Source organism: Leopardus geoffroyi, chromosome A2 (genome assembly GCF_018350155.1).
Source record: "Leopardus geoffroyi isolate Oge1 chromosome A2, O.geoffroyi_Oge1_pat1.0, whole genome shotgun sequence".
NCBI lineage: Eukaryota > Metazoa > Chordata > Mammalia > Carnivora > Felidae > Leopardus > Leopardus geoffroyi.
Genome location: NC_059331.1, coordinates 147,429,478 through 147,443,204, shown reverse-complemented (window position 1 = coordinate 147,443,204; position 13,727 = coordinate 147,429,478). Strand labels below are relative to the sequence as shown.

The window sequence follows — 13,727 nt, the reverse complement described above, 5'->3', positions numbered from 1 at the left end:
GTATCATGGAGATCTGAACAGTCATGTCAGTACGTGTAGACTTATTTTGTTTTTTAAAATGGGTTCATGGTAGTGTACTGCACCCTAATTTCATTTAATTTTTTCTCTATTGATGTATTTTATGTTGCTTCTGATTTTTTCCTATTACAGTTCTGTGGAGAACATATTTCTACCTATGTTTTTGCTCACTTCTGTTACTATATCTGTAAAACAGACTCCGAGAAATGGAATTGCTTATTCTTAGGCCATGTAGAATTTTTTGGTAATATATTCTACCACATTATCCTCTCACATTATTTGACACTTTTTAAAAAATTTATTTATGAGAGAGAACACGCAAGGCGCGGAGGGTAGGGAGCGGAGACCGGACGAGGATCTGAAGCAGGGTCCACGCGCTGACAGCGGCGAGCCCGCTCTGGGGCTGGAACTCCGAACCAGGAGATGATGACCTGAGCTGAAGTCAGGTGCTCACCTGACTGAGTTACCCAGAGGCGCCCGGATGTGACACTTTCTAAGTCAAGTAAACTTTTATTGTATATGTCAGTTGTTAAAGGACATTCTGGGGCGCCTGGGTGGCTCAGGCGGTTAAGCATCTGACTTTTGGTTTCGGCTCAGGTCATGATCTCAGGGTTCACGAGTTCAAGCCCCATGTTGGGCTCTGTGCTGACAGTGCAGCTCCTTCTTGGATTCTCTCTCCCTCTCTCTCTGCCCCTCTCCTGCTCACTTGCTCTTTCTCTCTCTCTTAAAATAAAGAAACTTAAAAAAAAAAAGGACAGTCAGAACTTTTTTTTTGAAAGAAGCTCCATGAGAGTTAATTCTAAACAAAAAGTTCTATGTGTGTATTAGTGTGGGGAATATAAACATTGCAGAATTATGATTTCTACCTTTTTTTTTTTTTTTTAATTTTTTTTTTTTTCAACGTTTATTTATTTTTGGGACAGAGAGAGACAGAGCATGAACGGGGGAGGGGCAGAGAGAGAGGGAGACACAGAATCGGAAACAGGCTCCAGGCCTGAGCCATCAGCCCAGAGCCTGACGCGGGGCTCGAACTCACGGACCGCGAGATCGTGACCTGGCTGAAGTCGGACGCTTAACCGACTGCGCCACCCAGGCGCCCCTGATTTCTACCTTAAATAACTTACAGTTTTGGGAATCACATGTATATTTATTTGTATGCGTTAAAAATAGAGACATATCTTTGGTAGGTGGACTTTGAATGGAGCCTAAGAGGAAGTGTTGAATTTAGTTCAGTGGAGAGGATCAAGGACATTTCACGTGGGTATAGCTCAGGCTCACGTCGAAGCAAGATCTTGCCGTCACCTGTGAGGTCAGTGAAGTCCCTGGTGTCAGGCTGAAGCCGTGTGTTTGTATTCAAAAGTAGAGTGGGGTGGTCCGCGGGAGGCCTTGAGTGGCCAGGGGTTAGATTTGATCCACTCGGCAGTAGAGGCCTCCTGACTTGGTCATCTATTGCCGTGTAACAAAGTACCCCTCGTGGTAGTGGCGTTGGACACCGGTAAACATTTATCGTCTCTCAGCAGTTTCTGTGCATCTGGGATTTGGGAGCGGGGAGCACTCCTGCCGCATTCCCCTCCTTAGAAGTCAGCAGTAAGTTGAGCCCACGTTCCGGGGGAGGAGTGCTAAGTTGCACGTTTTAAGGAGAGGGGTGTCAAAGACTCTGGGAACACACTTCGAAACCACCACGCTGTGTTGTGAAGAAGAGGGGTGGTGGTATGATTTTGACACTGAAAAAAACCATCCTATCTAGTGGAAGATTAATCTGGTGACAGTGTGAAAGATAAAGGGAGGAATGGTAGATGGGAGTGAGGTGATCCAGCAGGAAGGTGCCGATGAGGAAGGAGAGGTGGGACCACATCTGAGGGATGAGCAAAATGAGGACAGAGAGGAAGATGGGAGTCGAGGTGGCCCTAGGGGCTTTCAGATCTGCACAAAGATCCCATGTAGTTACTGGAAAGAGAAGCCAGATTTAAGGGGGTACTTGTTTGGTTTCAGACGCTCTAGGCAACATTGCTAAGCAGTTGAGGGAGCCAGGCTCATGTTGAGATGTCCAACCAAAGAGGGAGCGTTCATATCTGTCACCCAGAAGTGATGGTTAAATTTCTCAAGGGAGGAGTACGCAGGGAGGCCAGAGTGCCGCGACCAAGCCCCGGGGCGGCCGTGGCTCAGAGTACCGCCAGCCAGACAGCTGGATCTGCCCCGTGAGAGACAGAGGCCCCTGTTCGTGGGCACAACAAAACAAGTGGAGAAGCGAGAACTTCAGATGTCGCAGGATCTGAAGAGAATGGTGTTTGAAATGAATGCATTTGCCTGTGAGATGATTAGAGGTGACAGCAGTGTAAGTGGAGTAGAACAATTTTGGAAATTGGATTATAACATTTAATTCGATGATTAACTTTTTAAAAAGTGCTCGAGGTAGGAGGATGAATGGCTGGCATGCCTGCAGATTTTGAGATGTTACATGCTTCTTGCCTCCCTTTAGCCCCACCATCCCTCCCTGGAATGGTTCTCAGTGCTTGGATTGAGGGATGAAGTAGGATTTTACCTCACTTGTGTCCAGAGAATCTTAAACTGTAAGTGAAGTTAGCTTAGTCTAGAATTCTTTTACTTCACCTGCTGCTTTTAACTACTCTCACCTGTGCTCTTGCCCTCCTCCCTTCCTTGTCCTTCCTTTCCCTTCCCCTGGTTTGTATGACTTCTGAGATCAGATCCCAGACTTGAGATCATCCCCCTTTTCCTCTCCCTGACTCCCCAACTTGGAGAGTGATTCTACTTCTCATGTTTTGTTAACTGAACTTGCAGGCAGGCAGGCAGGCAGTTAATGTGTACTAGATATGGTTAAAATTAGTAACTGACAAATGTCAGTACTAAATTGAAAATGATTTTTACAATTCAGTGTAGTATCTGTACATGTACAGTTTTCAAATTAGTGAAATAACTTGTCAACAAAAACATGAAAATATTCTTACAGTCACTTGGTGTGACAGTATATTTCAAGATTTCTGTAAGGATTTGAGATTAATGGACCAAGAAATTGTGTAGTGAAATACTGACAAAGCTATAAAAAAGTAAATTTGAGTTTTCTCCACTACATGATACGATTATTATTTTAAATTTTTCTGGTAGTGTTACTTTTCTTTTAAGAAAAACTTTGGAGTTGCCTGGGTTAAGTGCCTAACTCTTGATTTTGGCTCAGATCATGATCTCACGACCGTGTTGGACTCCCATCTGCACTGAGGGTGCACCTGCTTAAGATTCTCTCTCTCCCTCTATCCCTGTCCCTGCTTGCGCTCTCGCTCGCTCTCTCAAAAACAAAAAAGAAAAGAAAAACTTTGGTTTCACTGAAGACTTCAGGGAACTAAACAGAAAAGCTATCAACCATCATTCCAAATTAAAGAGTAGACTTTTTGCTGTGAAAAAAAAAAAAACTATTATTGATCAATTCTTTGTAGCAAAAAAGATAGCATTGTTCTCAGTCACATCATCTTTGAATAAATAGGGCAGCACTGAGTGATGTAACTTGGCTCTGCAGAATGCATAGAAGGTGAGCCGGGGAGAGACGAAAGGGGCTGGGGGACAGTGAGCCCAAGTCGTAGGAGGGAGGGGAGTCTGAGAGACGTTGGTGTGGACAGCACAGGTAACAAGGGGCAATTGAAGGAGGCACGGACAGAGAAGCACTGCCATGAAGGTTCTTTCATGAACATTTTTTTAAGATTTTATTTTTAGGGAATCTCTACGCCCAGTGTGGAGCTCAAAACTACAACCCCGAGATCAAGAGTCGTACGCTCCACCAACTGAGCCAGCCAGGCGCCCCTCGTGAAGTTTTTTATTACACATGTTAAGCTTTTCCTGTGTGTCGGGCGTGTGAGAGAGGGACAGGGAAAGAAGAGGGAGTGAGAAGGGGGTGTCAGGAGAGCGAAGATTTGTTTGTCTTCACAATTAAGGGTCTGGATATATTTGCAAAGATTATGTCATGACTTTTACTATTTGCACTTGGACAGCTGTCAGAAGAAGGTTAATGTGGTTAATTGATGCAGTTTCCTTTTCCTGTCTCCCACTTGTCCTGTCCTCGCCTCTTTGCCTTATCTTTTAAAAATTTTTTTTTTCAACGTTTATTTATTTTTGGGACAGAGAGAGACAGAGCATGAACGGGGGAGGGGCAGAGAGAGAGGGAGACACAGAATCGGAAACAGGCTCCAGGCTCTGAGCCATGAGCCCAGAGCCTGACGCGGGGCTCGAACTCACGGAGTGTGAGATCGTGACCTGGCTGAAGTCGGACGCTTAACCGACTGCGCCACCCAGGTGCCCCATCTCTTTGCCTTATCTTTGCTGAGGCTCGTTTTAGGCACCATCAGTCCTAGAAGCTTCCTTCAGTGGCTGCTTCCATTCCCAGTGCCCAATACTTGCTGGGCTAAATGTCTCCTCCCTGTGCCTTCTCCAGAATGTCTTGGGAATCACTCCATCACTGGGCTTCTACAGCATGTTATATGAGTATCTGTTTTACGTTTCTTTTCTTCACTAGGCTGGGAGCTCCTTAGCGGAAGGGGTCAGTTCTTACTCACCTGTATGTCTTCCCATCTAACAAATGTTAATTGAATGGACAAATGAATGATTTTCCCATGCTTTGTAGTAGACACACTCCCCACCATCCGTCAGTGTGCAGTGATGTCACTGAGCTTTGATGGTTGGGAGATCCATGGCTACGGAGATAGACCACTTGAGCCTTAAAGAAATCAGGATGGCCTGAAAAATAAGTAAGGTGGAGTTTCTGATCTAGAGATGCTCCACTAAGAAGGATTGAGGGATGGCTGGGAGCAGGAAACAAATTATGCAGTGCTGTGTGGGTGTCCCTGGAGAGAGCTCATATGCAGGCTGCTCTGGAAGCCTGTGATTAGTTCATCCTGGGGAGGTCCTGGGAAGACCGGCATTTGACTTGAGTCTTTGAGCATGTGGTTGCTCGCCAAGTGGAAAAGGAGGAGCACGGGCCAAGCTGTAAAGGTAGGAGGATCATTTTCTGAGGAGTTGAGAGGAAGTTGGAGGTTCCCGGGAGTTGGGGAATGGGAATGTGGCGGGAAGTGAGATCAGGAGGAGCCGCATATGTAATGATGATGTAGCTGGTCTTTACTCTCTTGGCTGCGGGGAGCCATTGAAGGCTTTAAAATCAGAGGAGTGGCACGGCATGCATTCGCGTTTTAGAAAAATGCCTGGCAGCAGGGTGAAAATTGGATGGGAAGGGAAGAACTAAAGTGGATACACTGGTTAAGAAACAGGTGCAAGAGTCCAGGTGTGCGGGATGAAGGGCCTGGATTAAGGCATTGTAGTGGAGGTGTGGAGAGAAGGCAATGAACGTGTGGCGTATGATGTGGGGAGGCAGGATTTATGACCTGTTTGTTGAGCTACCTGCGTGGAAGAACAGACAGTGGTTGTAGGTTTTTAATCCTCCAGCCACTGGCTGGGAAAGTAGAAAGGAAGCGTTGGGGTTGGTTTTGGACATTTGAGAATGGGACGTCCAAATGGTGATAACTAGCAGACCGTTAGGAATGGTCTCCCAAGTTGAGGAGCAAAAGATACAGAGTGTGGAGTCACGTGTGTGGAAGGGTGTGATTACAAAGGGAGAGCTAGCCGAGCAGTGAGGGAAGGCCAAGCAAAAGACCCGGGACACTGTAACATTTAAGGCCATACTCAGGGGAAGGCCATATAAGAACAGATTCCAAACGGGAAGTAGTCACCATCAAATGCCACCAAGAGGTTAAGTTGGGATGAGAAGTAAAATGAGGCCATTGGGTTTGACCAAATCAGAAGCTCTCGATGAGAAAAATTGTAATAACCGGCATTAGAAACTTCATTCCAGGGACTAAGTGCAGTGGGTGTTAAAGGGTAGAGAAAATGAATATAGACCACTTTTTTTTTAATGCAATTAAAAAATAAGAGTCTTATTACTGATAAAGGGTAGAGGGAAGATCATAATTCTAGTGTAAGGTAGTGTAAGTATAATGCGGTGGTCTGAACGTGTTTACACATGCTTGGAACAGCCACTGTAGGAACGGAGAAAGAGCTGAGCAGGGACAGGTCCTGGCATATTGCCCAGCAACGAGGGCCTAGCTGAAGTGGAAAGCAAGTTATTCTACCAAAGGTACCATTACGTGACTTTTCTCCCATTAGCACACTCTTTATCTTGGGAGCTGGAACAAGTAAACTACATGTTTATTTATTTTACTAAATCATTGTTTTTTCAAAATAATGTATCGTAAGGTCTTTTTTTAAAGATTTCTTAAAAAGTTTATTTATTTTGAGAGAGAGGGAGAGAGTGCTTGTGCGCACACAAGCAGGGGAGAGGCAGAGAGAGAGAGCATCCCAAGCAGGCTGCACGCTGACAGCTACTCCACCCCTGAACCGTGAGATCATGACCTGAGCCAAAAATCAAGAGTCATATGCGTAACTCACTTAATGCGCCCCTATTGTTAGGTTTTTAAAATAACAAGTACTTGCCAGTATTCTTTTTTTGTGTGTGTGATAAAATCCATGTAAGACTTGCCATTTCAACAAAAAAAATTTAACCATTTTTAAGTGTACAGTTCTGTTAACCTTAAGTACGTTCACAGTATCGCACATCCATCACCACCATCCATCTCCAGAACCTTTTCCTCGTTCCCAGCTGGAACTCTGTGCCCATGAAACACTAACTCCCCATTTGGTCCTCCTCCCCAGCCCTGGGCAGATACCATTCTACTTTCTGTCTCTATGAATTTAACTCTTCTAGGAACCTGGTGTAAGGGGAATCATACAACATTTGCCCTTCTGTGACTGGCTTACTCACTTAGCATGTCTTCACGCCTTATCCATGTTGTAGCATATGTCAAAATTTCCTTCCCTGTTCTTAAAATATGATTTGAACGCACCGTGTTTCCAAGAACACAACTGCTCCACAACCATTATGAAGTCTCAAGACGTGAGTTTTCCACAGGGAAGGGAGGTAGAAGACGGTTCACATTCATTACGTTATCCCATTTACCAGGTGTCGGGTGCTGCATTGGTTGCAAAAGTGTCATGTGACTCATCCGCCATCACAACAACTCTGGGAGGTGAATATTACCGTTACTGTCCTTCCGCAGCTGAACGAGTGGAATTTCAGGAAGCTTAAGCAGCTTGTACAAGGTCCTACAGCTGGCAAGTAACTGACCCAGGATTCAAATCCTGGTCATCCTGATACCAGACTCCATGCCCTTTTACGACCCCTCAGTACTCTTTGTAGTACTGTATCTAATTATATTATTCTAAAAGAGTCTAATCTCTTTGTTTTGACTTAACGAAGATGTGCTTTTTAAGGTTTTCCTGGTGTTCAGTGAACGTACTAGGCTCCTCATGAGCATTAAAGCATTCCTATTTTATATTTAAGCTTTTAAGAACAGAATCAAGCATTTGCCAAAAGTGGAGAATTACTCGTGTAATTAATTGATTTCATGTAGTGAGTTAATGTTGTCTGGTGTATTTATCCAACTTGGAATTTATCTGAGATAATTTATAGCACTAAGTTGATTGATTGATAGCATAGGTCTCTGGAGGAAAATACTTTTATTGACTGTATATATTTCAGTCCTAACCACAAACAGAAGAGGAGAAGAATTTTTAAATGAAAATACATAACTATTCATTTTTGAGGATCTCACAAAACAAAATATTATTCAAGTAATCCGACTGCAGTATTTGAGGCAGTATTTGAAGCCAAAAGCCACAATCTGATATTTGCCTTGCTGAAGGGTTTTTTTTTTTTTAACCTATTAATGTTTTTCTGAATTCTTGAATCCTCTATCCTGTGCCAGTGAAAGATATTTTTCTTTAAAGATCTAAGCGATGACAGTGACATCTCAAGGTTGTTGGAGTGGATGATCCTGATTAAAAAAAAAAAAAGTCACAGAACAATTATTTCCAGAACTTGGGACCTTTGTGGAAGTAAGCCAGTGAGCTTTGGTGGTGTTTGAAGGCTGTGCTTATCTGTGCATCTTTGTTCAGTGTTTTGCTCTGAAGGCTTTGGGAGCACCGCTGAATTTTTGAGTTTCATCTGCATTCCGTGACCAATTGATGGTTAGACCCAAAGTCTGAAGTTTGTGTTGACTTTAGAAAGTCATTCTCTGAAGCTCCTTTTTGGAATGAGTTTAAAGAAGGAAGAGTACCCAAAGCCAGGTTCAGTCTTACCGTGGAGGCCTGCAAAAGGAAAAGCGGTTCTCTGGGACCATTACTTTCTAAGTAACGATGCAAACGGAGTAAATTGGAAGTAATGTAAGACACCCTAAATTCTTCCTTCAGCTAGATAATACCAGGTCAGCCAGGATATATCGTTGTTTCTGTCCATTTTGTTTTTTATTTTTTCTTGAAGATTGACAGAATTAGAAATTTCACAGCCCTGGTCCGTGGTACATTGAATGCAGTGTTTCAGTATCAGGTGATTGGGAGGTGCAGAATCTCTTCTGTTACATCAAGGCTCTGCATAAAACTTAAAAACAACTAATTAACATCGTAGTGAAAAATTTCTCGTCGTAAAAGTCATGGACAAAGAGCACATTTGCCTGCCTCAAGTCAGGGACTTAAACTATCATCAGACATTCATGCCGTGTCATTTTATTCAAATGTAAAGGAAAGAACAATGCTCAAGTTACATAGCAAAGATATTTTTAAAGCAAAACTTGTGTGACTCTTGCTGAGTCAGGTGAGTGGGTGATGTTGGGCAGAGTTGTAGTGAAAACTGACTTCGAGCAAGGATTGAGAACCCGCGCCACGTACAGCAGGTGTGGGGCTGAGAATATGCTCAAGGAGAAGGAAGTCTCTGGAAGGGGGACAGCTGAGTGGTTAGGTGGTGGGTCCAGTGCCTGAGGAGAAAGCTTTTTACCTGAAAGGACTAGATTTGGGGCCCAGAGGCTAAAGGACCTGATCTCTTTACCTCAGAACCTGTGCCTGCATCTGGATAGAAGCAGAGTGGCCTGACAGAGAGGACGGACTCCTAGGAATTGTCTGCACCGTTGTTCAATTTTGTAAAACTTAGTAGAGCGTTCTCTAGTTTACATTGAAGCCAGAATTATTCTTTGATATCAGGCAACACGTCAGCTGGCTTTCTTAGTATATATTTAGTCACCTGTGGGCACATGCTAAAAACAAGCGTACTGCATGCTTTGGGTGGATACTAAAACGCATCAGAGGTGGACATTTTTCTCAAGTTACCTGATCTAATGGGACAGATGATGGGTTCTGCAGTCAGACCCAACCTAGGTTCAGATCCTGGAATTGACATGTGGTAGATAGATAACCTCGGAAAAGCTGCTCAATCTCCTTGAGGCTTCCAAGGTTAAACGTCTAGTATATAGCAACCCCAGGACCTAATAGTCCCTGTCTCATAGGAGTGCCGGAGCCCTAAAGAGATAGTGGCCACACAGAATTTAGAACGTAGGAAGGCCCCTGTCAACTTTGGAGCACACACACAGATTTGAGTAGAATGCTTTCCGATGGGTCCAGGGCATTATGACTTTGCTGGAGGTTCAAGGTTAGAGATACAACTTGGGGAGTTACATGTGTGGAAGCAATGACTGAGACCGAAAGACACTGAAAAACATTGCCAGAGGCACATACAGGAAGTGATGAGACCGAGCACAAAAATCTTATATTTTTTTATTCACAAAAGTGGACTGGCAACATATTATATTTCTTATTTTCTCTGATGTTCTGTTTCTATTAACTTTGTGGTAATTTGTGTATTAACTTTGTGGTAACATCCTAGATGTTAAAGGAGTTGAATCAGCCTGCCATCAATATGAAGGTAACTTAACTCATCAGTTTTTTTTAGGATACAGTTACTGAACCTGTTGTGTACTCTTGTCATGGATTCTAGCACTAGATGTAGTTTATCAGCGCTGCGTATCAAACAACTGAAGAGCCACTTTGGTGGTTAGCTCTCAAACTCAGGAGCTTGGCCCACTAGTTGATTGACCAACTTCGGCTCAGGTCACGATCTCACGGTTCATGAGTTCGAGCCCCGCATCGGGCTCTGTGCCAACAGCTCGGAGCCTGGAGCCTGCTTCTGACTCTGTGCCTCCCTCTCTCTCTGCCCCTCCCCCACTCATGCTCTGTCTCTCTCTGTCTCAGAAATAAATAAACAGATACGTGGTTCTAAATGTTTGAGGGTTTTCAGGCAAAATGCATGAAACTACGAAGTAGTAAAGAAGAGGTCGAGTTGGATTGCTTAGCTCACTATTTTGCTCAGACATTGTGGTCTCAACTTATTTTAATGTCTAAATATTTAATATCACTGATTGCTCTGTGATGTGCCTTATTCTTAAAAAACTGTGTAATATTTGGTATATGCAAAAAGTTGTATAATTCTATAAGTTAATGAAATATCAATACATTGAAGCTGCCATGTGAAGGGGAGTTTAATCCGTTTATTGCACGGTTCGAATTAAATATACATTCGTCAGTCATGACACATTTCTTGAATGCCACCTCTGTTTCTCCTTCCAAGTGTCTGATATTGGTCTTGGGCCCTTGTTGGTCAGTAGGCCCAATATTTGGGAAAAAGAGCTGAACGTGGACCAGCGGGGTGGGGTGTGAGGGCATGCCGGAACCTGCCAGTGTCCACGTCTGTCACCACATCTAACCAAGAAGAGAGTCATGATTTCAGAGGGTGACTGCTGCTGTAGTTCCCCCTTCCACATCTCAAGTAACTTCCCCTTTTGGCCCCTCTGACCTAGCAGCATTTATGGAAGGGGAGCCTGGGAAACGGAGTTCCACCTTAACCAAGTTGCCATAGTACAACCCACCACACGTTCCCATGCTTACTGTTGTATCGTAAACGAGAGAGACACTCACAATTATTTCTGCCTAGAAAATGTCGGGGACGCCTGTGTGGCTCAGTTGGTTACGCGTCTGGCTTCGGCTCAGATAGTGATCTCACAGTTCGTGGGTTCGAGCCCCGCATCAGGCTCTGCGGTGACAGCTCAGAGCCTGGAGCCTGCTTCGGATTCTTTGTCTCCCTCTCTCTCTGCCTCTCCCCTCCTGCTCCTGCTCTGTCTCTCAATGAATAAACATTAAAAACTTTTTAGAAAATAATCAGAATAGTTAAGATATCATGATAGCTTAAAAATAAAATTAACTTGATTATATCATGGTTTTCTTTTCCATTAAATCACATCTTTATTTTTAAAGCCATGAAATAAGACAGGAGTAATATAACTTATCTTCTTTTGTTAAAAGAAATTATTCTTGTAACTTGACAAGTAAAGTGGATCTCATGCTAACAGATTTTTTAAAAATTATCCAATACAGTGCCATCTAGTGATAAGTAATTTACTTTCTGGTTATTGAAAATAGTCCACCAGCACATTTTACTTCTTAATAAAGCAAGAACTTCACTTTCAGTTATGCCTAACTCAGAAGACATTACAGGGGACTATTTCTAAATGAAATTTGTAAATAATTAGAAAGAACTAGAAAAGGAAAAAAAGAGTTAGAAAAGATTTTTTTTATCCTTAGAATTTATTCTGCATCTACATATGTAATGAATCACAGTTCATTTACTGCCTACTAGTTAGATCCAGGAGGAAAATAATTTTTTAGTTAATGAAAAGAATAGCGTTATTTTAGAAATGTGATGTGACAGAATGAATGTGGATTTCAAAATCAGGCGGGTAAGTGTCTTCTTAGTCTAATTTTTTTACGATGTGGCAGGCAGTGCATTAATAACTTTAGATGCGTTGAATTACTGAATATTCACAAAAACCTGAGGAGGCATTTCACAAATGAAGAAACCAGGGCTCACAGAGCAGTTAAATTGTGGGTACTTACCTCATTGCTTTTTGCTTTTTGGTTATTTGTGTGTTTCTCTAATACAGAGTGACCCTTTGCAGGGAAGGGAAGCATTTCGTCCCGTGTTTTCTCAGCTTCAGGAACATGTTCATAAGTCTCCAGTTCAGTGGTGAACATTTGATTTTTTTTCTTCCATGAATGAAAACACAATAGCCACAATGAAAACAATAGAAAAATTAAGTTGTTCAGATAAAACATCAGTGTTCTATCTCTCTTTTATTCAAGTGGAAAGAATATATATAATTTTAAAACAAGTATTATATAGTCAGAAACCCTAGGTTCTAGCGTCTCTTTTAATGTTTATTTATTGTTGAGAGACAGAGACAGAGCACGAGTGGGGAAGGAGCAGCGAGAGAGGGAGACACAGAATCCGAAGCAGGCTCCAGGCTCTGAGCTGTCAGCACAGAGCCCGACGTGGGGCTTGAATTCACGAACCGCGATCATGGCCTGAGCCGAAGTCGACGCTTAATCGATGGAGCCACCCAGGCGCCCCACCTTGGCCACTTTTTAATTTAATTTTAATCTTAGTTCTACATACTTAGAATTTAGAATCCAAGAGTTATACAAGGCTGGTTCGTAAAACCCCCGCCCAGCTCCCTGCTCTTGGGAGTTCAACTCTAAGACTTGATTCTCTTGTTATTCTCTTCCCAGCTTTTAAATTTTCAGTCTTAGGCATTACCTTTGACTTCTCATGGTAGAAGAAGAGGACTTAATATTTCTTTTGCATCTCACCCTATGTGCAGAGCCCTCCTCCCTTCTCACATAGTTAAATTTCGAGTAAGAGTCAGTGTTTACATTATTATCACTATGGTAACATTATTCACAGCTGAGGCATACAATCCATGAAAGTTGTGTCTGGTGTTAATAATTGTCTTTTTTTAGAGAGGAGGCTGTTGTTGGTTTTCTTAGATTTTATGTATTTATCACTGACTCATTTGTAAATTGTTTCCCAGGTGTCTAAATGTAGTTACGATATGTGACCTTGAGCCAGTTGCTTAGCCCTTCCGAGAAAATACTTTGTCATTCATAGAATGAAGTGTCCAGACGATGTGAAGACTTACACTGCTTGTACCTCTACAACTTTATGGTTCCATGAAACAGACACCTGGGGATTCTGTGCGGATCACATGACTAGCGGGCAGTGTAGCCCGCCAGCACACAGCCTTCCTGGCTGACCGGCGGTCTTTTCTCAGGTTGGCTGGAGCATCTCGGCTGCCTCCCGGAGGGCCTGTGGGACTCAGGGTCTGGGTCGAGGTAAGGCCCCCTTTGAGTGGGACCAAGACTGCTTATCAGCAGGAGCCTCCTCAAATATGCATTATAAACTTAGAAATACCCTCATTCCAGTCAGAAGATCAGGGATTCTTTGATTAAGGAGACTTACTTAAGTTTTTTGATGGGTAGAAACACTGGTTAATTTTTATAGTGAATAGTCCAGGAGAAGCAGAGTGGATCCATTAAAGTTACCAACAGTGAAATTAGACTAAATGGCATATATGAGATGAGCAAACAGCAGTTCAAATCTTGTTCGAAACAAACAAAAGTAAAACAGAAGCCCTGGGAGTACAGCTTCTCACAGATTGTTAAAGAAAATGATGCTGGACACATAAGCATGAACGATCTAATGACTCTTAGCTCGGTAGATACTTTGCTTACCTCAGTCATGGACTTGGTAAGGCTGTGGGTAGCGTTGAGATGTTATTTTGGGGGGTGGTGTTATTACCATATGTAAATGTGGAGGAAAAACTAGACGAGAGAATGGGTTCACATTATTTTAGTAAGTAGAGTTTGCCACAGAAGCTGTCATGCTAGACAGCCAGCACTAGGAGGCCACAGAGATTGGGATTCTGATGGAGGAGTTTTAG

At 43.0% G+C, this 13,727-nt stretch overlaps 1 long non-coding RNA gene across 1 annotated transcript in view; it reads left to right on the top strand.

Annotated features, from left to right (window-relative positions):
• The window catches only part of LOC123606880, a 50,224-nt gene that overhangs the window by 21,089 nt on the left and 15,408 nt on the right, over positions 1 to 13,727 (top strand). The gene's annotated exons all lie outside the window — the stretch shown is intronic.